General features: G+C 44.3%; 1 protein-coding gene across 1 annotated transcript in view; it reads right to left on the bottom strand.

Annotated features, from left to right (window-relative positions):
* Window positions 1-14,258, bottom strand: part of LOC122940407 (zinc finger protein 850-like) — a 335,684-nt gene that overhangs the window by 68,742 nt on the left and 252,684 nt on the right. The window lies entirely within an intron of this gene.

Here is a 14,258-nt window from a genome sequence, read left to right as displayed (position 1 = left end):
TATGACACTTTTAGATGCCTATAGGAAAACTTAGTCCAGCTCACCTTCCTGGTGGAATATGTAATCCTGGCTCCAGAGGCCCTAGGGGAGTGTCCCCGTAGCAGGCTGCAAGTAACTCTGGAAAGAAAGGTCCCGGAGGCAATGGAGATCCTCTAAAAGCTCTTCTTTATTGTTCATATATAAATAACGGACACAGCCACATCGTACATAGCATAAACGTTGACGCGTTTCGGGTTAGTACCCTTAGTCGTAACACTTTGCTATGTGTGACCCCACAATTTAAAGGAGTTGGAATGCTCCTTCCTCCAAAATCCAAGGGGGGGGGGGGGGAGCCTCCAACACCATAGGCTATCACACAGTGCATCACACCTTTCGTTTAGTACACTAATCACTAGTATAATTAGTAGCTGCAGCACAGTGTGCTACTAATTATACTAGTGATTAGTGTACTAAACGAAAGGTGTGATGCACTGTGTGATAGCCTATGGTGTTGGAGGCTCCCCCCCCCCCTTGGATTTTGGAGGAAGGAGCATTCCAACTCCTTTAAATTGTGGGGTCACACATAGCAAAGTGTTACGACTAAGGGTACTAACCCGAAACGCGTCAACGTTTATGCTATGTACGATGTGGCTGTGTCCGTTATTTATATATGAACAATAAAGAAGAGCTTTTAGAGGATCTCCATTGCCTCCGGGACCTTTCTTTCCAGAGTTACTTACTTTTAGATGCCTAAATGTGAACTCAAGAGAATTAAGCTTCTATTCCCCACGACACAGATCATTCTCTCGTATTGACCTATTTCTCAAGGACAGGCCATTGCTGTCTAGGATCTCCAAATCGTCCATAGGAATTACATCATGGTCAGACCATGCTCCAATATTCTGTAATGTCTCCCTGTCTCAAAATTTAAGCTCCCAGAAGTCTTGGAGAAATAATGTCTTTCTTCTAAGACATCCAAAATATAAGCCACAGACCGAATCCCGGATAGCCAAGTATTTCTCTCTAAACAATACAGAAGGCATTAACACTTTCCTTCTATGGCAAGCACACAAAGCAACTATTAGGGGAGAACTATTAAAACAGAGCTCACATTACAAAAAACGTTGTGAGGCTAAGCTGACGGCCGCTCTAGAGGAACAGTTAAGCAAAGATCCATCACTAGACCTACATAGAACTTTAATGTCCATTAGACATGAGATCCACTCGACCTTACAAATGGATTATGATCGACAGATCACCAACACACGTATGTCATACTATAAATTCCACAATAAGCCTAGTAAACTAATGGCCCAGAAAATAAAACCACTAATTCAAAAAATGTTGCAAGCTACGATAGTTACTATACCGAAACCAGGGAAACCTATAGATGCACCAGCTAACTTCCGCCCTATTTCTCTTCTCAATTGCGATGTGAAACTGTACACAAAAATAATTACCCGCAGACTCTTAAAAATGTTACCGCAGTGGATCCACAGTGACCAGGTGGGTTTTACGAAAGGTAGAGAAGCGCCGGATGGCACCCGCCGAATCTCGGGGCTTATGCAAAAAGCCGAGAAGCTGGGGACGCCTTCTTTGTTTCTAACTCTTGATGCGGAGAAGACGTTCGACCGGATCCATTGGGGATTTGCATGGGCAGTGCTAGATAAATTTGGTTTCAGGGTCCCATTAAGAATGCCATTCGAGCATTATATTCTAAACCTTCTGCTAGAGTGTTCGCTAATGGTTCCTTGTCTACACCTTTTTATATCACAAACGGCACTCGCCAGGGTTGTCACCTGTCTCCTTTTTTTGCTGGTGATGGAACCCTTTGCTGAACAGATAAGGATGTCAGAAGGTATTAGGGGTATCTCAGCCGGCAATCGCCAACACAAATTGGGTCTGTTCGCAGATGATGTCATTTTGACCTTAACAGACCCCCTGCCCTCCTTGAGATCTGCATTACAGATTATTAGAGAATTTGGAGAAGTCTCGTACTATAAAACTAACGAATCTAAGTCCCAGATTTTGGCTATTAAGATTCCACCCTCCTTACGTACAACACTAGAGAGTGAATTCCCCTTCCAATGGGCCACTTCTTCAACCACCTATTTGGGTATACAGCTATGGTTTCCTCTCTCACAACTATGATAGGTTACTTATCTCTCTTCAGATACGACAAGCTGAATCTCACTTGGCTGGGACGTATAGTGACATATAAAATGATGGTTCTCCCGAAGATTATATACTTCTTCCGCACTCTCCCGATTCCTTTACCTACTAAAGTACTGACAAGATTTAAAACTCAAATGTTCTCCTTTATCTGGAAGAAAGGTGCACATAGACTAGCGGCCTCTATATTATATACACATAGGAAACATGGAGGGGTGGGGGTTCCGAACCTGCGGGATACTATGAATCATTCATACTTCAAACAACTGCGTTATTGGTGCCTACAAGACAACTTCCCTAGTTGGCCGTTGATTGAGGAAGATCTTAATCAAGGAAAATCACTTTACGCCCTGCTCATAGTTCATGCTATAGATCCGAATTTCCCACTCCCCTCAGCTTTATCCTTGAAAGCTTCCATTCAGGTGTGGAAAGTATTACTCCATCGCCCAATGAAAAAGGTCCAGGTTCCTTTGGAGGTATTGCAATACTACATTCCAGATATTTCCATAAGAATATGGAGGAGGGCTGGAATGCGAGTACTAAATGGTCTCTATGAAGACAAGGTCGTGAAAACATCCCCTTCTTTGCAATCAGCTTATGATATCCCCCAACTCATCTTACTTCCATTATATTAGAATAGCCCATTTTTTTAAACAATTCCCTAAAAAAGACATACTTCTTCCGGTCGCCTTTTATAACTACATACCAATCTCGCTGAGTGACTCACAGACCCCCACCAGTATGATCTACAAAACCGCTACAGGGGTCCTTCTCCTGGAAATCTCCAGTTATGGTATACCACCACTCCGTGGCAAGAGGCGATACAGTTTACCTTTCAGTCCACATCTTGCTCTAACCTTTTGGAGTGCTATCACAAGATGATAACGAGATGGTACTTTACACCTGCTAAACTTAATAGATTCTTCCCTAAGGTGGAAAATTCGTGCTGGCGGTGTGTGAAATCACCTGGCGACCTGCTACACATATTTTGGGGTTGTTCACTAATACGTAATTACTGGGCAAAAGTGGAAAAACTATTGTCGGAGGTGACGGGCTCTAAAATGAAAGCTGAACCCGGACATACCCTTATTTTCACCCCGGCAGCCCTCCTGAGCCTGGCATCGGAGCATCTCATGCTCCGATGCGCTCCAGTGCCCTGCGCTAGATCGCACAGGGCACAGGCTCTTGTGTTTTCAATAACACACTGCCGGGCGGTAACTTCCGCCCAGCAGTGTGTTCGGTGACGTCACCGGCTCTGAGGGGCGGGCTTTAGCTCTGCCCTAGCCGTTTTACTGGCTAGGGCAGAGCCAAATCCCGCCCATCAGTGCCGGTGACGTCACCGGGCTGCCTGTCGGCTCCATAGAGAGCCCGGTATGTCACCGGAACTCAGAAAAATGCCTTTGCCCTGTGCGATTTAGCGCAGGGCAAAGGAGAGCATCGGAGCATGAACTGCTCCGATGCTCATGTCAGGGGGGCTGCCGGGGTGAAAATGGAGGTATGTCCGGGTTCAGCTCTGAACCTGGACAACCCCTTTAATGGCGCCGAGGAATAATAGGCTTTCCCACTTTCAGACCTTCTGGAAACCCGTCATGACCTATTACTTACCATAGCTTTGATTATTACTTTTGATGCTGGCTCACTATACCTCCTCAGTCTATAATGCAGATCATCAAAATTCATGTTCCCTTTTGGTTTCTGCTTCTGTTCACTAGTTTATTACTTGTTCTGTGTATTGTATCATTATTAAGTGTTCTACGTTGGCAGCGCCTACGCAGGAGCCGTAGGACATGCCTCACAGTGACATTTATTCTGTTTCCATTGATTTAGTGGCTGCGTCCACTATTATGTTGTACTCTTACATTATTACTACAAAAATTAATAAAAAATATGTGAAAAAAATACATAAATGGCTTGCTTGCCAATACATACAGCTCAGCTACATAAACATTACACCGATACAGCTCAGCCATATAAACATCACACACAGACAGCTCTGCTACATACAGACTGGAATTACAAGCTGCACAACAAAGCCCTGCATACACAGAGCAGATAAACCTGGTCACGTGGTTTACATGACTCCGCCCTCACATGGCCATGACATCATCACAGGTCCTTTACTTCCTCCTGCAGCACAGCCTGGAGCCTGACTCCTCCCACACATATTCACATGGTCATGACATCATCACAGGTCCTTTACTTCCTCCTGCAGCACAACCTGGAGGCTGACCCCTCCCACACATGATCACATGGTCATGACATCTTCACAGGTCCTTTACTTCCCTCTGCAGCACAGCCTGGAGCTTGACTCCTGTACTTGGTGATAGAAATAAAAACACCCGACCGTCCATGGTGAAGGATTGTCAGAGGAAGAGGAGGACACGCCCCGCCCAGGTAAGTGGAACACTCTCCAGCTCCACACCCTTAAAGGGGTTGTCTCACTTCAGCAAGTGGCATTTGTCATGGAGAGAAAGTTAATACAAGGCACTTACTAATGTATTGTTATTGTCCATATTGCCTCCTTTGCTGGCTGGATTCATTTTTCCATCTCATTATACACTCTTGTTTCCATGGTTACGACCACCCTGCAATCCATCAGTGGTGGCCGTGCTTGCACACTATAGGAAATAGCACCATCCTATGTGCACTTCCATGGTCCTGGCCACCAGAAAGGACTGGTGCTTTTTCTTACAGTGTGCAAGCACGGCCACCGCTGGTGGATTGCAGGGTGGTCGTAACCATGGAAACAAGCAGTGTATAATGTGTTAGAAAGATGAATCCAGAAAGCAAAGGAGGCAATATAGACAATCACAATACATTAGTAAGTGTCTTGTATTAACCTTCTCTACATAATGGATGCAATGCAGTGGACGCAATGTCACAAACCTGGAACATGGATTTCGCCTATGCCTTCCCACCAATTCCTCTTGTTCCGGCAGTATTGAGGAAGATTGGCGAGAGCACGACAAATGTGCTATTGATTACTCTGGCCTGGCCCAAAAGGAGCTTGTACTCGCTCCTCAGAGCAATGTGCATAGAAGAGCCATTAATCCTCCCAAGGAGACAGGATCTTCTGCTTCAGGGCCCTCTGAAACACCCAGATCTGAAAACCTTGAATTTGACGGCCTGAAAGTGAAATGTTGAAAAGGCAACGTCTTTTGGAAAAAGTAATTGAAACTTTACAAAATAGTCGCAAGCCAGTTACTTCCGGCATATGCGGGAAAATCTGGAACACCCAGATGGCTCCTCGCCTACCATTTCACACATCCAAGACTTTCTTCAGAAAGGTTTTGATTTAGGTTTGAGACCGAGTACCTTATAAGTCCAAGTATCGGCTATTTCGGCTTTCCTAGATTTCCCATTAGTTGAACATAGATGGGTTAAGAGATTTTTCCAAGTCATTTCCAGATTAAGACCCACAATAAGACAAATGATCCCAACATGGGACTTAACCTTAGTCATAAACTCCCTTTGTGAACCTGCGTTTGAACCATTAGATGATATCTCAAAATATTTGACCATGAAAGCTGCCTTCCTTGTAGCTATTACCTCTGCCTGTAGGATAGGGGAGAGTCAAGCTATCTCTATGAAAGAACCCTATCTAAAAATGCTTGATACTAGAGTAATCTTAATATTAGACCCAGCTTTTTTACCGAAAGTAGTCTCCTCCTTCCATAAAGAGCAAGAAATAATTCTTCATTCCATTGTAATTCTCCTAGAAATGCCAAAGAGGAGCGTTTCCATTGCTTGAATGTGCGGAGAACGATAGTTAAATTTCTCCAGTCAACAGAATCTTGGAGACAGGATTCAAATTTATTCATTCAGCATGGAGGTAAAAATAAAGGCCAGAAAGTGATCCATCTTGCCAAGGTTTGTTTAGTAAAAGATACAATTTGAAAGGCATCCTCTTTACAAAAAAAGGACTGTCCAATCTCCATGAAAGCCCATTCGACCAGGGCTATGCAACATTGTGGGCAGAGAAAGCTAATGCCACAATAGACCAAATCTGTAGAGCAGCTACATGGACAAATTATAATACTTTTTGCAAACATTATCATTTGGACCTCCTCCACTAATCAAAATTTTGTGTTTAGACGGAAGGTCCTTCAAGCAGTGGTCCCACCCCCCTAAAAAACGTTAAAGTGATTGGGTATTTCTCCCATGTGCTGTCATGTGGGACGTCCTGGAAATCGGTAATTAGTCTTAACAGTAATTGTTTTTCCAGGAGTCCAACATGACAGCACCAATATATCGCTCCCAGCCCCCCCCCCCCCCCCCCAAAAAAAAAAAAAAACATTTTTCATTTTTTCACATATACTTATATAATAACAATTGTGAAATTCGAAACACTAAGTATATAACTTGGGGAAAAATTCAGGTGTAGTGATTTATAAGACAATAGATAGGGGGGTGGGGAGGGGCCTTTTAAACTCTCTCTTGCTTCCTGTCCCTACAGAGGCCTATAAGGATAACCTCCCATGTGCTGTTATGTTGGACTCCTGGAAAACATTTACCAGTAAGACTAATTACCGATTTCCAGGATGTCCTCCATGACCGCACACATGGAGGATGTCCTTATGTATCTCTAAAGGGACAGGAAGCACAGAGAGGTGTAAAGCCCCTCTAACTCCAGTGTTCTTTGTGTCCCTTACAGCAGCCAACAGAGAGGATCCCTGTTATGTGAAACAGTTTATGCTTTGGCATAGGAGCCCAGGATAGGAGGGGGGGGGGGGTCTTTATGCTTCTACTTCCATCCCTGAACCTTTAGCGGGGTCCCCTGGCCTTACCAGTACCCATTGAGGCTGCGGGGGTCTGGTTGCTGTGTCCGCTTCCTCTCTGGAGAGGCTCTCTGCTCCGTACTGCGACCTCCTTCTCCGTCTGCGTTTCACTTGCAGGGTGCAGCCATATTGGGCACGGTCCCAGGAGTATCACTTTCGGAGGCTTTGGCAAGCCTCTGCAAGCCAAGTGACGTCCTCTTGTGAGATGTCCGGCGAGAGGGCACGCTGGAATGCCTGGCGCGGTGAGGATAGCCTATCAATGCAGAAGTCCCTATTAGGAATAGACATTATCCATGTTGGGATTCTCCTGTAGGATGGAGTCCCAGAAGAGGGAGGAGCAGACTGGCGGCGGAAGGGGGCAGGACTATAAAGATATGGTGGGAAATCAAATGTTTGTGTACTCCACCATGGAAGGTCCAGCGTCTGGTTAGTCTATGTCGGGTTCAGAACCTCCTGCCCAGGGTCATGTAAGTCAGGTGTGCTGTATAGGACCTGTAATAATACTTTTGGATTTCTGCATAGCTAGCAGTTTGTTTTGTAATTTCAGGATGATAAAGATGTGGTGCATAAAAATCCTTCTGAACCTAAAAACAAAGTGAAAAGATGCGCTACTTGTGCTAAGAAGCTGGCAGAGTCTTACTTTAAACAACTTTGCAGCTCCTGCATTGATAAATTAATGAAAGAACAGCCATCTTTATCAGCTGAAATTACGAAGATTATAAAGGAGGAAGTACACTCCTCAGTGGTCAAATTAATGACAAAATCTGTTCCGCAGTCTCATGTTAGAAGACCTAGAGCTGATATGGACTCAGATTCAGAGGATGAATCCACTAGTAACATTAGATCAGAGGGAGAAATGGATGATATTGAGGAAGATGAAATTGCTTCTTGTCCTGCGGAAGAGGGAAAAAAGTTAGTTTTTCATCCGAGGATTTAGACGTTCTCAATTCTGCTGTCCATCAGACAATGGATGTAGAGCAGGCATGTCCAAACTGTGGCCCTCCAGCTGTTGCAAAACTACAACTCCCAGCATGCCCTAATAGCTGTAAGCTATCCAGGCATGTTGGGAGTTGTAGTTTTGGAACAGCTGGAGGGCCGCAGTTTGGACATGCCTGATGTAGAGGAAGTCTCCTAACCTTGTTTTACACAAGACAAGATGTTTGGTAGACTAAAACAAAAAATAAAACACTCTTTCCGGTAAATTAAAATCTAAAATTACTCATATTGGAGGAATTGGAGAAAGCAGAAAAGACTTTACATATCTCATGAGTTTAAGAATCATCTAGCCTTTAATGCAGAAGATACAGAATTGTGGGTGGATACCCTGAAAATGTATATACTCATTGCAAAAGTAATTAAAAAATACCCCCCTTGCCCTTTTAAAATTCCTCGCAACTTAAGGACGCTATGGATAGAAAAATAGATGGTCTTTTAAAAAATCCAGGGAGTTATCTTCTGCATTGATCAATAGAAATATTGCCGCTACTTCACTGTCTCGATCGTTATTTTTATGGCTCTCCCAACTAGAGAACCGTCTAAAGATGAAAACCTCCAGGGAAGAAATTCTGGAGTCCATTCCACTCTTAAAAATAGCAACTGTGTTTGTCTCTGATGCTTCGGCGGAATCTATTAGATTCGCTGCCAGAGGCAGTTCCCTTTCAAATGCCTCCAGACGAGCATTAAAACATGGCTTAAAACATGGTCTGGGGACATTCCATGAAAAATAAGCTTTGTACTATCCAATTTTCTGGTACTTATGTTTTTGGCCCTGTTTTAGTTCTATTCTGGAAAAGGCTACAGACAAAAAGAGAGGGTTTCCAGAGGACACAAATAAAAAGTCCCAGTCCTTTCAGAAGCCAGGACCCCAATATACGTCTCAGTCTTACAGAGGCAAAGGTAAATCGGGAAGGGTAGAGGGTTCCTCCTTAATCCCAATACTACACAACAAAAACAATGACGTTCTTCCAGTAGGAGGAAGACTGAAAACCTTCCTTCCACAGTGGGAAGAAATTTATCACAATACTTGGATTTTAAAAACAATAGAGGAAGGATACAGAATATTATTTTTATATCCTCCCCCAAGGAAATTTGTTGTGACACATTTAGCTCAACCAGAACATAATTCTGCAATAATGTCAGATATGGAAAAACTATTGAGTCTACAAGCCATCAATCCAGTACCTCCAGAACAAATTGTTCTGGGACATAATTTTTTTTGTAAAAAAGCCAAATGGGACATATTGATCCATTCTAAACTTAAAAATACAGAAATAGTGGGTGAAATATCGAAGATTCAAAATGAAATCAATAAAATCTGCGATTCAGTTGATTTGTCCAGGAGCGGTAATGTGCACAGTGGACTTAAAAGATGCTTATTATCATGTCCCAATATTTCCAGAGCATCAAAAATATTTGAGATTTGCGGTTCTGAAGGAATTATCCATTCAACATTTCCAGTTCCAGTGTCTACCCTTCGGCCTATCAGCCATCAGCACCAATAATCTTTTCAAAAATAGTAGCAGAAGTCGTGTCCTGGTTGAGGAAAGAAGGTATAATTATAATACCCTCTTATCTGGACGACTCCCTATTGACAGCTCCATCTGCCACCATTATAATGAGACAGCTGGAATTCACCTTGACGAGTCTCTCCCGCTTGGGATGGATCATAAACCTAGAAAAATTTAACCTTATTTCAGAAACGAGGAAGATTTTCTTAGGCACCCTATTGGACTCGGAAAAACAACGTTCATTCCTGCTGGTAGAGAAACAAGCAAAGATGCGCCAGGAGATTTTCTTATTCCAAAGGAAAGAAGTCTGGTCTATAAGAACAGCCATGAAAATCCTTGGGTTTATGACGTCTTGCATCGCCACAGTCCCCTGGAGTCAATTCCATTCAAGACCTTTGCAGAAAACAGTTCTGACTTGTTGGAACCGAGATCTAAATTCTTTAGATCAGAAGATCTGCATTCCAAAGTCGGTAAGACTGAGTCTTTCATGGTGGATAGATCCAGAGAACTTCTCATTGGGAACTCCATGGACTTTAGAACCTCAGATTCTAGTAACAACGGATGCCAGCAAGTCTGGCTCGGGAGCCCAGGACTTATACTTTCAGGGTCCCTGGGGTCACAATCTCTCTCACAGGTCCTCGAACTTCAGGGAGTTGAGAGCAGTCTTGGAAACTTTCCAAAAGCGGAGAATCTTCTAAAGGGCCTACATGTACGGGTTCTCTGAGACAACATTTCAACAGTATCATTCCTGAAAAATCAAGGGGGGTCAAGATTTCCATCCCTTCAACATTTATCAGACTGGATAATCAGCTGGGCAGAGAAAAATGTACTGTCGGTCTTAGCAATCCACCTGAAAGGAGAGAAAAGTGTGACCGCATATTTCTAAGCAGACATTCTATATGTCTAGGTGAGTGGTGTCTCAAAAAAGAAGTATTTCATATACAGTACTTGAAGAAATAGGGGACTCCTCAATTGGACCTCTTTGCCACAAGAAAAAAATACTCGTCTTCCCTTTTTCTTCTCACTAAATCCATGGGTCAAGCCAGTGGCAGTAGATGCTTTGCCTCAGAGTTAGGATATGGATCTGACCTATTCCTTCACACCTTTTTCTCTAATTGAGCCAATCCTGAAAAAGCTGAGGTTAGAACGAGTAACTCTGGTCCTAATAGCTCCATATTGGCCGAAACAAAGCTGGCTTCTAATTCTAAAGAACTTGGCATTGGAGGAACCCCTTTTTCTTCCTGCTGACGATGACCTATTATCTCAGGAGCCTATTTGGCCTCCACAAGTGCACAGGTTGAACCTGGCAGCATGGATTCTGAATCTGCTCTTCAGTTTCCATGCTGCCAGGTTCAACCTGTGCACTTGTGGATGCCAAGGAATTCTCCAAATAAGTAAGAGACAATGTTGTTGAGAAGTACAAGTCAGGGTTAGGTTATAAAAAAAATATCCAAATATTTGATGATCCCCCAGAAACACCATCAAATCTATCATAACCAAATAGAAAGAACATGGCACAACAGCAAACCTGCCAAGAGACGGCCGCCCACCAAAACTCACGGACCGGGCAAGGAGGGCATTAATCAGAGAGGCAGATCAGAGACCTAAGGTAACCCTGGAGGAGCTGCAGAGGTCCACAGCAGAGACTGGAGTATCTGTACATAGGACGACAATTAGCCGTACGCTCCATAGAGTTGGGCTTTATGGCAGAGTGTCCAGAAGAAAGCCAAAAAAACAATAAGGCACGTTGTGAGTTTGCGAAAAAGCACGTGGCAGACTCCCAAAATGTATTGAGACAATCAAAGAAAACGCTATGTCTAGCGCAAACCCAACACATCACATCACCCAAAGAACACCATCCCCACAATGACACATGGTGGTGGCAGCATCATGCTGAGGGGACTGGAAAACTGGTCAGAGTGGAGGGAAAGATGGATGGTGCTAAATACACGGATATTCTTGAGCAGAACCTGTACCAGTCTGTGCTTGATCTGAGGCTAGGACGGAGGTTCACCTTCAAGCAGGACAATGATCCCAAACACACGGCTACGGCCCCTTTCACACTTGCGTTGTCCGGATCCGGCATAGAGTTCCGTCGTCGGGGCTCTATGCTGGAAGAATCCTGATCAGGATTATCCTAATGCTTTCTGAATGGAATGAAATCCGTTTAGGATGCATCAGGATGTCTTCAGTTCAGGACCGGAACGTTTTTGGCCGGAGAAAATACTGCAGCATGCTGCGCTTTTTGCTCCGGCCAAAAATCCTGAACACTTGCCGCAAGGCCGGATCCGGAATTAATGCCCATTGAAAGGCATTGATCCGGATCCGGACTTAAGCTAAACGTCGTTTCGGCGCATTGCCGGATACGACGTTTAGCTTTTTCTCAATGGTTACCATGGCTGCCGGGACGCTAAAGTCCTGGCAGCCATGGTAAAGTGTAGCGGGAGCGGCATACTTACCGTCCGTGCGGATCCCGGGGCGCTCCAGAGTGACGTCAGGGCGCCCCAGGCGCATGGATGATGTGATCGCATGTACACGTCATCCATGCGCCTGGGGCGCTCTGACGTCATTCTGGAGCGCCCCGGGAGCCGCACGGACTGTAAGTATACCGCTCCCCCGCTCCCCACTCCTACTATGGCAACCAGGACATTAATAGCGTCCTGGCTGCCATAGTAACACTGAAAGCATTTTGAAGACGGATCCGTCTTCAAATGCTTTCAGTACACTTGCGTTTTTCCGGATCCGGCGTGTACCTCCGGCAAGTGGAGTACACGCCGGATCCGGACAACGCAAGTGTGAAAGGGCCCTTAAGCAACACTTGAGTGTTTTAAGGGGAAACATGTAAATGTGTTGGAATGGCCTAGTCACAGCCCAGATCTCAATCCAATAGAAAATCTGTGGTCAGACTTAGATTGCTGTTCACAAGTGCAAACATCCAACTCGAAGGAGATGGAGAAGTTTTGCAAGGAGGAATGGGCAAAAATCCCAGTGGTAAGATGTGGCAAGCTCATAGAGACTTATCCAAAGCGACTTGGAGCTGTGATTGCCGCAAAAGGTGGCTCTACAAAGTACTGACTTTAGGGGGGTGAATAGTTATGCACATTGACTTTTTCTGTTATTTTGTCCAATTTGTTGTCTGCTTCATAATAAATAAAAAAAACTGACATCTTCAAAATTGTGGGCATGTTCTGTAAATTCCAGGTTGTGAGCCACTAAAATACAAAAAAAAGTCAAGGGGGGTTCAATACTTTTGCAAGGCACTGTAATACTCACGACTGGTGCATGCGCGTGCACTCAGGAAGGAAACCCTGTCCTCAGCGACAAGAGGACACGCAGTAAGCAAGGAGTCGAGCGGGATAGGAAGCGGTGGTCTCATCCTCACTACGCCAGCACGGGGAGGAGGAGCCAAGCAGAGTGCAGCGCATGCCCACATGATGAGAAGTATTAATGCTCCATATTGTAGAAGGCCAGAATGACCCGGGGAAACAGTGAGAGATTCTGGAATTCCTTGGATTTCTTCATTCAATCCCTCCGGTGTCAGAGTCCGCATCCTGACCCTCCAGAAGTCTTCTCCACCGATCAGCCGTGCAGACCCATCTCTACACCATGTAGGTATCAAACCGCCATCTTTATTACGTGTTATGGTGAAATGACGGACAAACTGCAGTTAGATTTCCCTGCATTACCCCTTCATAAAAAATCTGGAAAGGTTTAGTTTTCAAAATTTTAATTTCTCTGCTTTTCCGGCAGATAGTGATACCTCGTAAACCAGTTATTGCTCTATACCCCCCATATGTCTGCTTTATGTTCCTCATTCTGTACATGTAATTTTATTTTTTTAGAACAGGCTTAGATTGGCAGAGATTCGACATCCGGCACCCCCACAGCTCAGCTGTATGAGGAGAAGGCGTGCGCCGTCTCCTGTCCTGCTCGCTGCTGTCATGTCTATGGCAAGACGGAAGAGAGACAGGAGACGGCAGGCGCGCACAGCGTGTACCTTCTCTTCATACAGCTGATCGACTGGGGGTGCCCGTTGTCAGAGCCCCATCCCCCCCGAACTGGAAAATCAATGACCTCCGCTCACCTATGATCTCGATGCGCTGCTGGATCCTATAGTTCTCTCGTGTGCCGGCACACTTACTTGCGCGTGTGTAGTAGGGATACGGGAACGCCGACTTCTGCTGTTTCAGTGTCCGGAATGGTATGAAGGATACGTTTATTCCTTTCAATAGGTTGGTGCCGCAATTACACTCGATGGATTAATACCGCAGTTACACCAGACGCATTTCCAAACTGTACGTTTTCTTCCTCAGTGGTTGCAATAGTATAAAAATGAGGGACCAATCGCTCCTTATCCGGAGCTGTGCTGATACCAGAACCTGGGCCGGACCGGGTCAGGCTGTATTTGTAGTATTCCAGTCATTCACAATGCACACCCTGCGGTTTTTTCTGTTGTTTTATATACCCACAAAAAAAAACTACAAATTATCTAGATTATAAAATCCAATATATAGAAAATACAAATAGACACATGTAGTGTAAAAGGGCTAATGTGGTCTTCATTCTGGGGTGTTAGTTCGCTCTGCAGGTCTGTCTGCATTTTATTCTATGTTTTTTTTTCCCCCAGTTTTATGACTTGTTGATCAACTTATGTTTTGTATATTATAAATATTGGATTTTATGAAATATCATGAAACTGCCTTGACCTCACACATGTTTCGATCCATATAAAAAGACAGAACACTACACTTTATTATCTCCCCCGATGTCTCCTCTTATCTCCAGTTATTGTATTTTACATGAGATTTTGTAGGATTTTACA

This window comes from Bufo gargarizans, chromosome 6 (assembly GCF_014858855.1).
Source record: "Bufo gargarizans isolate SCDJY-AF-19 chromosome 6, ASM1485885v1, whole genome shotgun sequence".
Taxonomy (NCBI): Eukaryota; Metazoa; Chordata; class Amphibia; order Anura; family Bufonidae; genus Bufo; species Bufo gargarizans.
The sequence above is the reverse complement of the archived record's forward strand: the minus strand, read 5'-3'. Positions and strand labels throughout refer to the sequence as shown.